Genomic DNA, 16,121 nt, shown 5'->3' on the forward strand with positions numbered 1-16,121 from the left:
TGAAAATGTCCTGACCCGGTTCACTTGCTACCTTCCCTATCTTCTTAGTGTCTTTCTCTCTTCTTCCATCCACTCAAGTGATCCTTTCTTAAGGTAAATCCTTGTTTGTTTTTCTTTTCAATCTGCCTTTCCTTGGAGACATTATCCATTCCTACTACCTCCACAGCAACTTGTGAGTAGCATAAAGATAAGTAACACGCGATATGGGACTTAGCCCTTGAGCTGAGACTTGAAGGACACACTGGGTTTGCGGTGGTGGGTGTAAGGTATAGGTGCCTATATGGAAGGATGTACACGGCCTCAATTTCTACCAGGTAGCTCTGTCTTTCCTTTCTTGCCGATATCAATTAGTTAACTTATCTCAAAATGAGCAAAAATTACTTTTCCTATCCACACTTGATATATGTTCACAAAATAGTCCTGTCAACTCCACACGTTATTCCCAGCAGTTGTCGCCTATGCCTGCACATCACAATCTTTATTTCAACCAAAGAGCCGCTGTCAGCTCTAAATCTGTGCCTTCACAGAAACTATTGATTTATGGCAATGACCCTTCTTGCCTGTGCACATCTCAAATCCACAGAGCGAGGGGAGCCCCGGAAATATTTATTCAGACAGATAAAATCCTCCCTATTTAACAGAACTGACTTCTATGACCAGTGGGCACATCTTGTTACCTAGGGACATTTCCAAAGGATTACACAGCAAGGCTTTGGCTGGGACTGTAAGTCACTGCCACTAAATTGTCAAAATAAATAACAGTAAAAATCAACCCTCAGAGAACGTGGGGGTAGCTGATGCTTTTTCTTTACAAAAAATAAAGAAATCTTTGCAGACACCGCCACCCCAGAACCGCAGGCACGGCAAGGCCATGGTCAACTCCACCGTGTTTTTTGACATTGCTGAGGACGGTGAACCCTTAGGCCACGTCTCCTTTGAGCCGTTTGCAGACAAAGTTCCAAAAACAGCAGAGAACTTTCATGCTCTGAGCACTGGGGAGAACAGAAATGGTTACAAAGTTTCCTGCTTTCACAGGATTATTCCAGGATTTATGTGCCAGGGTGGTGACTTCACATGACATAATGGCACTGGCAGCAAGTCCATCTATGGGGAGAAATTTGATGATGAGAATTTCATCCTGAAGCATATATGTCCTGACATCCTGTCCATGGAAAATGCCGGACCCAAGACAAACGGTTCCCAGTTTTTCATCTGCACTGTCAAAACTGAGTGGTTGGACGGCAAGCACATCATGTTTGGCAAGGTGAAGGAGGGCATGGACACCGTGAAAGCCATGGAGCACTTTGGGTACAAGAATGGCAAGACCAGCAAGAAGATGACCACTGCTGAGTGTGGACAAACCTAATAAATCTGACTTGTGTTTTATCTTAACTACCAGATCATTCCTTCTGTAGCTCGGGAGAGCACCCCCTTTGGATCAAAATCTCCTATCATCTTTGTGCTCCTGTTGCAGTTCCACGGGTCCCTTTCAAGTCTAGCTGGATTGCAAAGTGAGGTTTATGATAATGAAACAAAAGCTAAACAAACAGCAAACTAATAATTCCTTATTTTTAATTGGAAAAAGAGTCCAACAGAGATAGAAAAATATGTATCAACTAACAACTTATTACTTACTTTGTCATATTTTGTATAGCATAAAACAGAATATAGCACTAGACATACTTTATAATACATAAATATATTAATAACATAACATATCTAAACATACTCTATATTAGTCTATATTAAATATATTACATATGCTATAACTACACAGTTTTGTGTGTATATGTATTCTATATACATTGTAAGTAAAAAAAAGTATATACACACATATGAACATATACCATATAACTAAATTTTTGTGACAAGGGGAACATAAACATTTGATTTCTTCTCTTTTCTAAGGGCTAAAAATTAAGAAGGTAAAAGAATCACTCATCAAACCTCAAAATTCTTCAAGAGTTCTTGTTTATCATAGTCATCAATGGATACAACACTGGGACAATGACTATTATTTAATCAGTAATTACCATATACCAGACAATCTTCTGACTATTTTGCAGGTAGTATCTCCTTCAACCAGGGAAAAGCCAACAAAAATGGATTTAAAAATTCACTTTAAAATGTATTAATCCATTAAAATTTATTTTTGAAATCCATTAAAAATCCATTGTCGATAATTGTTTCCATTTTGGAGATAGCATTACTAAGTTTCAGATAAATGAATAAACTAGCCCAAGGTTTCAGCCATGGCAGACTATATCTGTCGGACCCCAGATGCTGGGCTATTATCTGTTGCTCTGAATGTCTCCTTGATATTAATTGTAGAGTTTTCCTTTTACGGTAAAAGGGCTCCTCTCCTTTAAACACTGTCACGATTTTCATCACTGGTCTAATCCAACTTAAAGTAAGATTGTCAAAGGAACCAAACTGATTGAATGTGTTCTACCTTTTCCAAACACTGGAATAGCTTGGCCATAACATGAACCCCACTGCACCAACAAGAAGTGGTGAGTAATGAAGTGATTTCTAAAGCACAATCAATGGTACCAAGCAGAAATGGCATGGATATTTTTCCTTGCTTCCCTTGGTTGAATTGATGGATACTCCGAATTGACTAGAAAGTGGAAATGACTGGAAAAGGAGAAGAAAACCCTTTTGAAGTCCAGAAGACACATCCTTCCCTGGTCTTTTAAGGATTAGATAGGATTCGGAAGGACATTAAGCTAAAAGCTTCTCCCCTTCCAAAATGGCCAAAGAACTGAGAGAGAAGAATTATCTTGGCAGAATATGAGACCTAATACCATTGATAATCATAGCAGCACTGAAATCCAGGTTGGCTAAGGACCATTTCAGCCACATATAACTACTGCCTTATTAGCAATCATCAAAAATTGATAAATTGTTCATTTTGCTTCTAATCTGCAGATGATCTTATAGACAGATAGATTAATTATGCATTGCCAGGCAAGTCTTAAAGAATTGTATGCTGTAAGTGTTCATAATATTAAACAACTCTTCTTCAGATTATGTCAAAATTTATATTTTGAGTATGATCATTTGATTAATGTCTGTTCCATCAGCTTGTAGGCCTCATGAGTCAATAAGTAATAGCTGTTGCTTGATGAACACTAACTATGTGTTGGACATTATACAAGTAGTAGCTCCTTTAATCCTTACAATAGCTCCGTGAAGTAGCTATCTGCCCCCATTTTATAGATAAGACAATTTAAGTGTACAGTTGTTTGTTTGTTTTCCAATTTTTTTTAAATGTTTATTTAGAGAGAGAGAGAGAGAGAGAGAGAGAGAGAGAATATGAATAAGTAGGGGAGGTCAGAGAGAGAGGGAGAGAGAGAATCCTAAGATTCTGTGCTCTCAGCATAGAGCCCAACCTGGGGTTCAAACCCACAAACTGTGAAATCATGACCTGAGATGAAATCAAGAGTTGGATGCTTAACTGATTGAGCCACCCAGGTGGTCCTAAGTATAGGGTTGTTAAATAGATAGTCTGAAATCCCACAGAGAGTAATTCCACAGAAAGCCACAGACTGGACCCCAGGCAATCAACTTCCAAGCATGAGGGCAAGAGCTATGTATATTTTACCATCACATATTCCCAGAACATACTAGGTACTCTATAAAATTTGATGAATGAATGAAAAGGTGTTTTTTTCTGGTTTCAGTCATATCTACATGGACATGCAAAAAGGACCCTTGATTTGTGTTCATCATAGAGAGATGAATTTGTCCTCCTATAACTTAGAACTCAGAGAAATTGCCATGTAAAATGAGGCCAGGTGAGGCAAATTCCCATGGGTCCCTCAACAAAAACAACCTTCCCCTACTTCTCTTACAGCAGTGGGCTGTCCTCCTGTATTCCTCCAAATGATTACTTAATGCCCACTTTCACATCCCCATAGTAAAACACAGCTAAACCCAAATGCTAATGGAGTGGCCCAAGTGCTTACTTCCTCAATTAGTCTTTTCCAGAAAAATTCACCAGAATTATATCCCTATGTGGAACCAGGCACTGTGCTACCAATCATGGAAGTTATTAAAAGGAAACTACTAAATGGTACCCTGTTTCCAAAGAAAGAAATGGATTCCTAAGAACTAAAATTAAAACTTGAACATTCTAGGTATTATAAGAAAGATACAAGTTCCAATGGGAACATAGAGGAAGAGGAAATTGGCTTGGGCCCTTGCTAGGAAAAAAAAATCATGAGGAAACAGTCAGAGATGGGTTGGGTGGGGGATGGCAAGGGAAGAGAGGATCCAGGCAGGACAAAGAGAACAGTTTTATTGTGGAAAGATTTGAGAAAAGTATTTTAGGTTGAGTCATTTAGTATACACTAGACTTTTATGGTGGGCTTGAAACTGTCACCTCTATTAGGGCAATGTTTAGGAAGTGCCAGAAAATCTACTATAAAAGTAGATCCTCCCACGAAAAGCAGATAAAACTTGGCAAGCAGAGCAAACAACTGGGCAGCACTTGGCTGACTGCAAAAGAGTGAATGAGAGGGTCCCTTTACTTAACTTTATTTGTTTTACTGTCTGATCTACCCCAAATCCTTTACTTTGGGGAACCATCTTTATCCTACTTTATATTCGTTTACATAGTTTAGGTGGAGCTCTACATCCCACCACCACCCCCTGCCTCATCCCTATGGAATGAGTCTTAAGACCAATCAATCAGAAGATCCCAGTCTTGGGGTGCCTCAGTGGCTCAGTTGGTTAAGCGTCCGACTTCGGCTCAGGTCATGATCTCACAGTTTGTAGATTTGAGCCCTGCACCAGGCTCTGTGCTGGCAGCTCGGAGCCTGGAGCCTGCTTCAGATTCTGTGTCTCCCTCTCTCTCTGCTCCTCCCCTGCTCATGCTCTCTCTCTCTCCTTCAAAAATAAATAAAAACATTAAAAAATTTAAAAAAAGAAGATCCCAGTCTTATAGTTCAGGGATTTGCTCAGTAGCAGGCATATGATTCAAATTGGCCAATCAGAGCCTTCCCTAGGATTTTTGAGGTATCCTCCAAAAGGTGATAACTTCTCAGAGGATGCATATAGTAGAAGCCCAGTGAACCCTGATATAAGATGGCAAGCAGCTCTAAGAGAGAATTAGAGTCCTTGTGACATCATTAAAGCTTGAGACTCAACCACACCTGAAGCCTACCTTTTGTGTTGCCTCGTTCCATAACCCACACTTTAAGTTTTCTTAAATATATTTGATATGCATGTGTGTGTGTTTATTTTTTTCATGTGAAAGTGGAGGAATCCTGATGAAATCAGTGCCTAAATATCCTGTAACATAACACATTATAATTCTGAGCTGGTTGTAGCTCTCCTTCTCATAATAAAACCTAGTGAGCTTAAAGAGATGTGATACACTTCCCCAGTTTCTTTGTTATTAAGAACCCCTTTGGAATCCTCATCTCTGTTCTTTTAACACCACACTGTCTTCTAAACTGCCAGAATGATTCAGATAATCTCAGACACCAAAGCTTGCTTGACAGTTGTTGCCATCTAGCAAAATCAAACAAAAACCCCAAAAACCAAAAAACAAAACCAAAAACAAAAGAAACAAACTAAAAAAAAAAATCTCCAAAAAACAAGAAACAGTTATGAAACTGAAGGGGATTATAAAGTATTGCAGGACCCAAGACTAACAATGTTCAAGGAATGTCAGTCAACTGATATATTAAACTGGATTAAATGTAAACCACCCTTCACTGTGTAAAATATGTATATCCTTTATAGAATGTTAATAGTAGGTCCTGGTACTTCCACACCAATGAATATTCTGATTGAGCATATTAATAAGCTAATAGATAATAAGACCTGTGATTAAAGACACCATCCTGTCTCTATACATTGTGGTAGCTCTCCTCTTTATTTCCCAGCTAAGGGTCCACCAGAGCCTGACATACAAAAATAGGCTGGGGTTTAATCAGCATCCTAACAGTGAGAAACCCTGTGAATTAAATACCATTCCCTTCCAGAGTTCAAAGAAGTCACATTTTAAGGCCAAGGTTTAGATGCAAATATGAGAGATGTGATCCTGAGGAAAAAAAAATCAAACATGACCAGGAAGGACCCCTGCTTCCTGCCTAAAAGAAATGTGTCCCAGAGAAGGTTTTCTCTGATCTCTGCTTTAGAAAGATCAGTTGTCGCATTTGAAACTGTGAAAAGCTGTCACATTTATTATATTTCTGGAAGCCTGTAAATGATGAATGTTTCTTCCATCTCCCCTCCTTCAGGTGAAGAAGAAGAAGAAAAAAAAAAAAACGTTATTATTCCTGACTTCCAGGAAGATGTCATGAGTGAGAATCTAAAAAAAAAAAAAAAAAAAAAAAAAAAAGGAAAAAAAATAACCACAGTTTGCTGTTATCAGCAATTAAAGAAACTTTATCTAATTACTATGGAAGATGGCTCCGTTCGACAATCATCTCTGACAAACTGATCATTATCAGTAATTTATGACCAGTTTCTTAGTTAATTGTCCTCAGGAAGGAGAGCAAAAACCATTTGTATAGAAAAATAAGTAGTCATTAACAACAGTGGAATTTGTTGGGAATGTGATTATAAATCACCAACCAGGGCTGGTAATGATTCCTGGGAAGAGAAGAGAATGAAAACAATGTAGACACTACATCCAACTTTAGGGAACTATTCGGAGAAAGAAGACTTCATAATGAACTTTCCCCCCCAATTAAAATGAAGAATGTCTTGTCTCCCTTTAAAAGAATATCAGACACTTTATTCTAAATGTGGGAGAGTAGGGCAAGGGAGAAACACATCTCTGCTTCTGCATGCAGGGATAGTTATAAAACACACACTCAGGCACTTTAAAGTTCTGCCTCTCCTAACCAAGCTCACTTTGCATAAAGAAAATGCACCCTGCTTTGCTTTTTTCCAAAGCTAACTGGATCTACCTGACCAAGCTTTGATTTTAGAGGCTTGGAAACTGGTCCATCAATCTGGTCCAAAAGCCAAGCATAGACTTGTGAATCCTGAACTGTATTTGAGCTTCATATTGCCAATTACAAGCTGTGAAGCCTTGGGGTATGTTACAGAAACTACGGACCCATTTGTGAAAAGGGAATGGGATATGTACCTGCTAAAGATACGGAACTGTAAGGGTATGGGTTAAATTGGGTCCCCCCTCAACCAAAATACGGTATGTTAAACATCTATTTCCTGGCACCTGCGAATGTGAGTTAACTTATAAATAGAGTCTTTGCAGATGGAATCAAGTTAAGGGAGGTCATTAGGGTGGGCCCTAATCTAGTAGGGCTGCTATCCTTATAGAAAATTTGAACAAAGGGAAAGTGCTGTGGAGGCACATGAGGAGAACATCTTGAGATGATGCAGGCAGAGAGGGGAGTGGCACAGCTACAATCCAAGGAATGCCCAAAGATGGCTAACAAGCCACCAGAAGGTAGGAAGAGGCAAGGAAGAATTTCCCTACAGGTTTCAGAGGGAGCATGGTCCTGCTGACACCCTGATTTGGGGCTTTCTGACTCAAGAACTGGGGGATAAGAAATGTCTATAGTTTTAAACTATCCAGTTTGTGATACTTTGCAATGGCAGCCCACATTGTACGTATGCTGATACATACAATACTTTACAGCATCCTGAGACAGACTGGATGAGAAAAGGCCTGGAATGTGCCCAGGACAGTGTTTGGCAGATGATATGAATGCAATGAGAATGCTTGCTCAAATGCTTAATGAAAAGTGACCCATCCCAGACAAACAATATACAAGGAGTATCCAGACCAAGATAGAGTGTCTGGGATGCACAGTACTGGAGATGAAAGAGTCCTGGACTTGGCATGAAAATTCTGAGATTAAGACCCGGTTCTTCCATTTCCAAGCCTATACCAAAGTGAGCTTTAGATTCCTCACGTATACATTTGAGTTAGTCCAGCATGTACCTTTCTTACAAGGATGCCATGAGCCCAAACTGGATAATACACATCAATACACATCTTTTGTAGTTTGTAGTTGGAAACTTTCTTCATTCATCAAACCACTGAGTTGAGTTCTAGTTATACAATGGTGAGTAGTTTCATAAGAAACCACCACAACAAATGGACCATTAGAAACTGGAATCAGAGTAATGCAGACACAGAATGCAATGAGATCACTGGGGACAGTTAATAGAGGGGTCAGACCTCTGCCTCGCTGCAGAGCCTAAGCTAAAACTTGACACAAGGGTGACCTTGCCAGGTGATGGTTATAGGAAGCACCCTTTGGCAGACAGAATATATCTCTAAGACAAGAAAGGACATGGAGGCCTGTTTAGAGCCCTAGGAATGAAGGTTTGGAGAGAGATGGGTTGGAAAGAAAAGCAAGAGGCCAGATGATACTGGGACTGCAGGCCAAGTTATCCATTTTTATTTTATCAGTTGTTTTTTTTTTTTTTTCACAGTTGGGAGTGTAGAAGGGATGTGGTGAAGTGACCTGACTTGAATAATAAAATGATCACTCTGATTTTCTATAAAAATTGGATTAGGGGACAATGGAAATAGGAGACCCATTAGGTGGTTAGGAGTCCAGATGTAGGTAGCTTCGATCAAAGTGGTAACAGTGGAGCTAGGAAAAAACAGACAGATTTTGAGATCTCATTTGGAGGAAAGCCATTATTATTACTTTTATCTCCTAATTTAATTCAACTCAGTCCTATTGGAATGCCTTCTGCCACTTCCCTGACAGATGGTCAGCCCATAAAAAAAAAAATTCATTAGTTTAAACTGAATAACCTATGCTCAATCACCCTTTTTCACATCCCCCATAAAAAATTAACTCAACTAATAATTATAAAAGCAGATATGTACAAACAGTGCTACTGGGCAAAGGTAACTGATTCCAAACTGGATGGAGCTCAATAATAGGAACATTGGCAATGGGGACCCTTTACTGACCAATTCTGTGTGTCTGGCATCATTAAGCATATTACATACCCTAGCTCGTTCAATTCTAACACAAACTTTAAGAAATTAGTATTGTCTCTACTTTAAAAATGAGGAAACTGTAATTTTAAAAAGGTAAAGAAACTTGTCCAGAGGCACACAGTTAGTATGGGGTTGATATGCAGTAAGTGAAATTGTAGGTAGGGTCCTCAAATACACCAAACTTCTTAGGGGGAACCATTAAGTTAAAAAAAAAAGGGCATTTGAAATAGCATGATTTGAAGATGAGAAGAAACTATCTGAATAGTCACTTATAATTGGTAATAATGAGACAGCTGAACCCATATGGAAAAACTTCTATGAAATCCTATGAAAGCTAAAGTACAGTACTTCCTAGAACATCAATTTATATAAACTGCACAATGCAACAGAGAAATAATTTACTTACAAATATTTACTAGGTGTTTTACAGACTGGAAGTGGGGAAAGGTTTCTTTCATACCAGTAACGATTTGCTACTATCTAAACATTCTTGATTTGAACATGCTCAGCGTTATCAGGTTAATTTCTTGTCACCATATATGTGATTGCCCAGAAGCATCTCTTTTCTTTCACAGTAGATCCCATGTACCATAATAGGGATGTTACCCTCAAATAGGGCCATTGCCTTCTGCACAAAAAGAATGGCAGTCACTGGGTGCTTATGTGTGAGATACTCTATTGATGCTAGGGATGCAGAAAAAGACAAGACATTTCCAGGTCTCAAATAGCTCATATTGCAAGATGGCACAAGATGGAACACTCAGCAAGTATCTCATACACATATTTTTATATACAGAAATGGCAAACGTAAGAAATCACAGACACAGTGCTTTTCATGATCTCTGTCTTTTACACCTTTTAAGCTTAAAAGGAAAGTGCCCTGAATTGTTTTGTCCCCCAAATGTCCAAATGATCTTTATATCTTTCCCTTCCCTCCCTTTTTTTTTGAATGCAGGGTGCCCTGCCTAGATACATCTTCTCCCAAGGAAAACCCCACTGTGACGTTTTAGAAAATTTGTCTTACAGAGTATTTAGAAAGAGACTCTAACTTATTTGGCCATGCTTCAGTGTGATTCTCAGGGAAAATTCTTCACACAATCCTGTGCACTTCCCTCAAAGTGCCTCTCTCTAATCAAGTAAAAATCATTCAGGCCAGAAGGGCATGTAAGTAGAAAACAAAGAAAAACAAAGCAGCAAAGGTCTTCCCTGAGTCACAGTGAGATATAAAAAGTGAAATCCCAAGGTGTGGGGAGAGAAGGTCAAAGAGAGGGAAGAAATAAGCTTCCAAGTCAGAAGTCATAGTTAAGAAAGAAAATATTTCTTCAGGCAGACCTTGTTCATGCTCATACATGAGGGTGAATATAGTCCAAGAGGTTTCTGCCCTTCCATCTTTTCAAGTCACAGGCAGTAAAGTATCTTAATGACAGGCAGCTGTTAAAATGCCCAGGGTTCCTGAATTCATAAGCTACAGGCTGTAGGAAAGAAACACTGTACTATGAATTTTAAACATGAAGCCAAGAGAATGCTTTTCCCCACCTATGAAATTCCAACATGCTCAACCTAAGGCACAGCGTACGAATGTGCCACATCTTGAGTATACATTTCATCAGCTGCTAAACATTAAGCTCATTTAAATTTGAAATGAACAAAAGAATTGATCCAAATTGGCTTGGATGTGATCACTGCCAAAGGATAGACTAGCCTGGGGAGGGAGAGCACAGGAAGAGGAATGACAAACAGCAGAGTGTCAGGGAGCAGAGAGATGTCACACTGTGATGACAAACATCCTTTCAAACTGTGACTCAACATTGTGTGGTCCCCATTAATGTATCAAGAGGAAGTCAATGGCAGGTTAATGAAGTTCACAGACAGTCTTACAAAAGAAGATGATCGCAGCACCCAAGAAGGCAGAACCCTTGTCTAAGACTGTAGTCCCACGCAGGGAAGTTGATCATGCTATTACCCACTGAGACATCCCTCAGCTCTGCCATCATTGGACTCAAAGGAAAGCAAGCAGCAGGGTGAACCTCCACAGCACAGCTGTTCTGATCCCTGAGTTTACTCCACCCCACAATCCAACCCTAGGTGAGGTGTTATTTGAGAAAGAGCAAAGAAGCAAATGAGCATCTGACTTCTGGTCAGGCATAGCTTGTGAATCTTGAGATTTATTCTAAAAACAGATGTAAATCAATACTGTGAACGCTAGTTGCAATCCTGATGCAAACTTCTTGGGTTCATCCATTCAGATGCTCAAGCTAAAAACATTAAAGTTATTTTAAAGTCGTCTTGCTCTCTTCTCATACTTAGTCTAGAGGCAAGTCCTCATCTTTATGTTCAGCATATTTCCCTTATCTGTCTACTACTTCTCTGCCTCCCCATTACTACCATCATCTCTCTCTTGACCCACAATATCAGCCTACTAGTTGGTCTTCTTGCTTGCCCCTTAGACCCATTACAACAGATTCTCCACATAGCTGTCCAAGAGGTCTTTTAAGTATCAATCCTATCATACTTAAAACTCTACAGTGTCTTTCCACTGCACTTAGGAAAAAACCCAATATCCTTACTCCTTACTAATGCCTTCCATTTACTACACCTATTTTTGGTGCCACTAAATCACCCTGCATTATTGTCACCCTAGTGCTTCTCAACTGATCATCAACTTACCTGTTTACGGTCTGATTCCTGCACTGGGATAGAAGCTCCATGTGAACAAGGAACTTTGTAGTCTTGGTCAATGCTGTCACCTCTGTTAAGAACTAAGTGTTTGGCACTTAGTAAGTTTTCCATAAATACTAGTTAGATGAATGAATGTCAGAGTCTTCTATATATACAATGAGGAGGTTATTTTTTTAATTTATTATTTATTTATTCATTCATTCATTCATTCATTCATTTTTTTAATATGAAATTTATTGTCCAATATGAAATTTATTGTCCAATTGGTTTCCATACAACATCCAGTGCTCATCCTAACCGGTGATTGACGAGGTTATCTTGATCTCAAAGTTTCTTTCCAAGACTATTCTAGGAGAACCTACAACCATTGTCTTTTCCAAAGCTAACATGGAAGGACTTAGAACCATCATACCATTATGCAGACTCCAAGGGTTCTAATCTGTAATCCATCATCAACTGACTGTACAACCTTATAACAAGAACACCTTACCTTTAAAAAATAAGATTCTTCATTATTTAGAAATACCTTAGAATTCTTCCACCTCTAAAAGTGTCCTTATCCTAGGATTCCTCTTTATAAAAGTACTTTATCCATTCCTGGTTAATATGATTACTGCTTGCTCTTGGTACTATCTCATAGTGTGGAAATATTTGGGTGATCTAGGCAGGGATTTCTTCTGATACCAGATAATCACTGACCTAAACTCTAAGAAGTCAGAGAACAGATATTTTAATAGATTTATAATGTAGAAATATTGTAAATATAATTTAAAACAAAATAATCTACTAGTATTCTCTTTCTCTAATAAAAAAGCTAAAACTAGGTAAGAAAATCCAATAGTTTTTTTAGATAGCGTTTTAATTTATCAGATATAATGATAAATGAATTTTTAAAATCTAATCATCTTTTATGCATTATATATAAAAAGTTGTCAACAAAGACACCACAGATGTGTGATGAGCATTCATGAAATTTCTGGACAATGGCTGAGTTGAGTTTCTTACAACCATCTCATTTTGTGGCCATCTACGAGTTAACAACTTGAAAGGGGAATTTCATCAGACTTAAGATCAAAATCTGCTTCTAAGAACATTCAATTAGTGAAGTACACAATGAGGTAAAAATATGCCTCTATAGTCACAAGTTGGATTCTCCAAGCCTTGTACTAAATCAGATCACTATATATAGGCACTGGGTCCTTCAACTGACCTGGTAAGGGCAACCTGCTTCTCTAGTTCATCAAAAGTGAGATTCTGGGGGCACCTGGGTGGCTCAGTCAGTTAAGCACCCAGCTCTTGGTTTTGGCTCAGGTCATGGTCTCACACTTTGTGAGACTGAGCTCTGTGTTGGCCTCGGTGCTGACAGTGTGGAGCCTGCTTGAGATTCTCTCTCTCTCTTCCCTCCTTTCTCTGTCTCTCAAATTAATAAACTTAAAAAAATTTTAAGGAAGATTCTGAAGCCTGTACACTTAAGGGCAGAGACTGGTGGGCCATGTGGGGTTGCTGCACACACCTGGAAACACTAGACCTCCCTTTCTCTTAAACACTGTAAAACTTTCACTCTTAGGTTGACTATGTGTGGAAAAAACTTTCAAAAACTGTTTAAAGTTTGTCTTATTCAAAAGCATTCAAAATGTTCAAAAAGAAGGAAAAAGGCAATTAGCTTGTAGGAGGAAAATGAGAGTCACAGAAGTTAAAAAAAAGGGGTGGGGGATTGTGATGTGTAAGTAGATCCAAACTGTAGAACAAGGTAGAGAACTAGGGTAGGGACAACCACAGCCATAATACGATAATAGTTGGCATGGAGTCCTATGTGCCACACACTATGCTGAATGCTTTCCTGCATCATCTTATTTAATCAGCAGCCATTTTCATTAGGTGCCACAATGTGACTTATTTGGAGAAACTGAGGCCCCAGTAAGTCGAATGATTTGCACAAGGTTACACATCTGGCAAGTGGCAGAATTAGGGTTTAATTCTGCCCCTATCATTCTTCCCAGTGATGCAAATGCAATTTTCCTGCAGCAGCCATGGCGTAGATACTTTCTGCACCAAAAGCCATTTTATGTTCTTTCTCCTGGAGTCAGAGAAGTCTGTCCCATATAGAGAGCTATGGGAGACGATTCTTATTTTAATTATATGGACACTCTATATGACACAGTGAATATAGTACCTGGGATAACAGACTACTTGTGGCAGGGTGAGTGGCAACTCTTATCCTCCCTCTCTGGTCCCAGCTAAGAAAGAAAATGAATTCTTGTGACGAGGAAATAATGCCTTGATTCTAAGATAGCAAGTTTGGATATCAATGGCTACTATACTGATATGTGCTGAAGAACTGAATGTTAGCAATTAAGACAAATTCTGGAAGAAGCAGTGAGAAAACTAAAGATATAGCTGAAAAAAGGCAAAGAAACTCAGTCATCAAAAGCCAGTAAGGATTCTATGTTTAACATTTTAAGAACCCCCAAAAACTGTTTTCCATGGCAGTTGTACTATTTTGCAATCCCAACAGCAATTTATGAAGGTTTCTCCACACCCTTGACAACATTTTACTTTCTTTCTTTTTTTTTTAATATAGACATTCTAAATTTTTTTTTTCAACGTTTATTTATTTTTAGGACAGAGAGAGACAGAGCATGAACGGGGGAGGGGCAGAGAGAGAGGGAGACACAGAATCGGAAACAGGCTCCAGGCTCTGAGCCATCGGCCCAGAGCCCGACGCGGGGCTCGAACTCACGGACTGCGAGATCGTGACCTGGCTGAAGTCGGACGCTTAACCAACTGTGCCACCCAGGCACCCCAATATAGACATTCTAGTAGGTGTGAAATGGTATCTCATTGTGGTTTTCATTTTCATTTTTCTGATGACTAATAATGTTGAGCATCTTTCAGGGGCTTATTGGAGATGATGGCTGCACAACATTGTGCATGCCCTAAATGCCACTGAATTGCACACTTTCAAATGGTTACCTTTATGCCATGTGAATTTTACCTGAATAAAAAAGATTAAAAAGCATAAATCTAAACAAAGATAGAATTAATCTGCAGTTGACCTCAAACTTCCTAGAATCTAAATTTCTTTATCTTGTCCCATAAGTCATTTTCTCCATCCAGACAATTATTTTAGATAATGACTTTATTTTATATTCATATGTCTCCCCCTTGGATTTCAGCTAGCAATGAGGGCTATTTGCTGGACGTCAGTGGGACCACATCAACTGCAAAGCCTCTCTTGTCAACTGCAAAGCCTTAAGACATGATCTCAGGTACTCAATAAATACTCATTTAATTAAGAGTCTATGATGGTAAAGATGGCAAAACTCTAGAGACTACACTCTAGACAAACTTCATTTGAGGCAATAGTCTATGGGCACTATAGGCATTTAAGCATGATCTCTGAAAGCAGAATGCCCGGGTTCAAACTCTGTCTCCAGCATGCACTCCACTATCACTAGCAATGCAACGTGATCATGTCACTAAATCTCTCCAAGCTGTATAGCCCCTCAACTACACGAAGGGCATAAAGATAGTGGCCACCTATATTGTGGAATCAAATCATGCAATCATGACTCATTTCAAATTAGGTAGTATATATTAATACCTGTTTTTATTTCTCCTCTATATGTGCAACTCTATTGCAGAGACACCCACATACAAGTGTGTTTATTCTTGGTGAACACCCTATAAAATCTTGCTATTCATACTGTGATAAACCAGTAGCATTGTTGTCACTTGAAAGCGTGTAAGAAATGAAGAATCGTAGGCTTCACCCTAGACCTAACTCAAGAGAATATGCATTCACAGAAGAACTGTGAGCAGCTATTGCTATACATCCTACAATGAGCATGAGTATACATTTGGCTTCCTCCCTGGGAAAGGCAATGTAGAGAGACAGATCCTCTCATATTAGCACAATACTAGAAGAAATAACAATCACTCCCTACATGTAGTTTAGGTAAGCCATGCCTCTTGCCCCAAATTATTTCTAATATTCTAGAAATGTTACTTAACTCCCATAAGTAAAATAAGTCACAAGAATGCATTAGTGAACTTGACTGTGGCAGACCAACATTACTCATCTCCAGCATTATCAATCTCCCCTTAATCTTTCTTTCCACTTAAGACTGATCTCTACTTGTTGGGATTGAGACACATACTATAAAAATCTGAAGAGACCTCACAAGCCACACTAGCTGGAGAAACACTGCTGTTTGCTGCTAACTATAATTAGACTTCTCATACTGCAAGAACAGAAGGAAATTTAAAAAAAAAAGAAAAAGAAAGAAAAAAAACCTCCTGGGCCCCCCATCGTCCTTTTGTGGCAGAGCTCATTTAAAATGCAGTATATCATCAAAGCCACATTACTCTGATGATATAGAATTTATGAGGGATGTCCTACTTCAAATTATGCATTAACTTGAAGTCAACAGGGGAAAACAATAGGGGACAAAAATTAGAATGTGCAAAACATTTGGAGTCAATTGAA

General features: G+C 38.9%; 1 protein-coding gene and 1 pseudogene across 5 annotated transcripts in view; one reads left to right on the top strand and one right to left on the bottom strand.

The window, feature by feature from the left end:
* RBFOX1 (RNA binding fox-1 homolog 1) overlaps positions 1-16,121 on the bottom strand; it is a 2,060,838-nt gene that overhangs the window by 1,012,393 nt on the left and 1,032,324 nt on the right. The gene's annotated exons all lie outside the window — the stretch shown is intronic.
* On the top strand, positions 872-1,366 carry LOC109495311 (annotated as a pseudogene).

Source organism: Felis catus, chromosome E3 (genome assembly GCF_018350175.1).
Source record: "Felis catus isolate Fca126 chromosome E3, F.catus_Fca126_mat1.0, whole genome shotgun sequence".
Classification (NCBI taxonomy): domain Eukaryota; kingdom Metazoa; phylum Chordata; class Mammalia; order Carnivora; family Felidae; genus Felis; species Felis catus.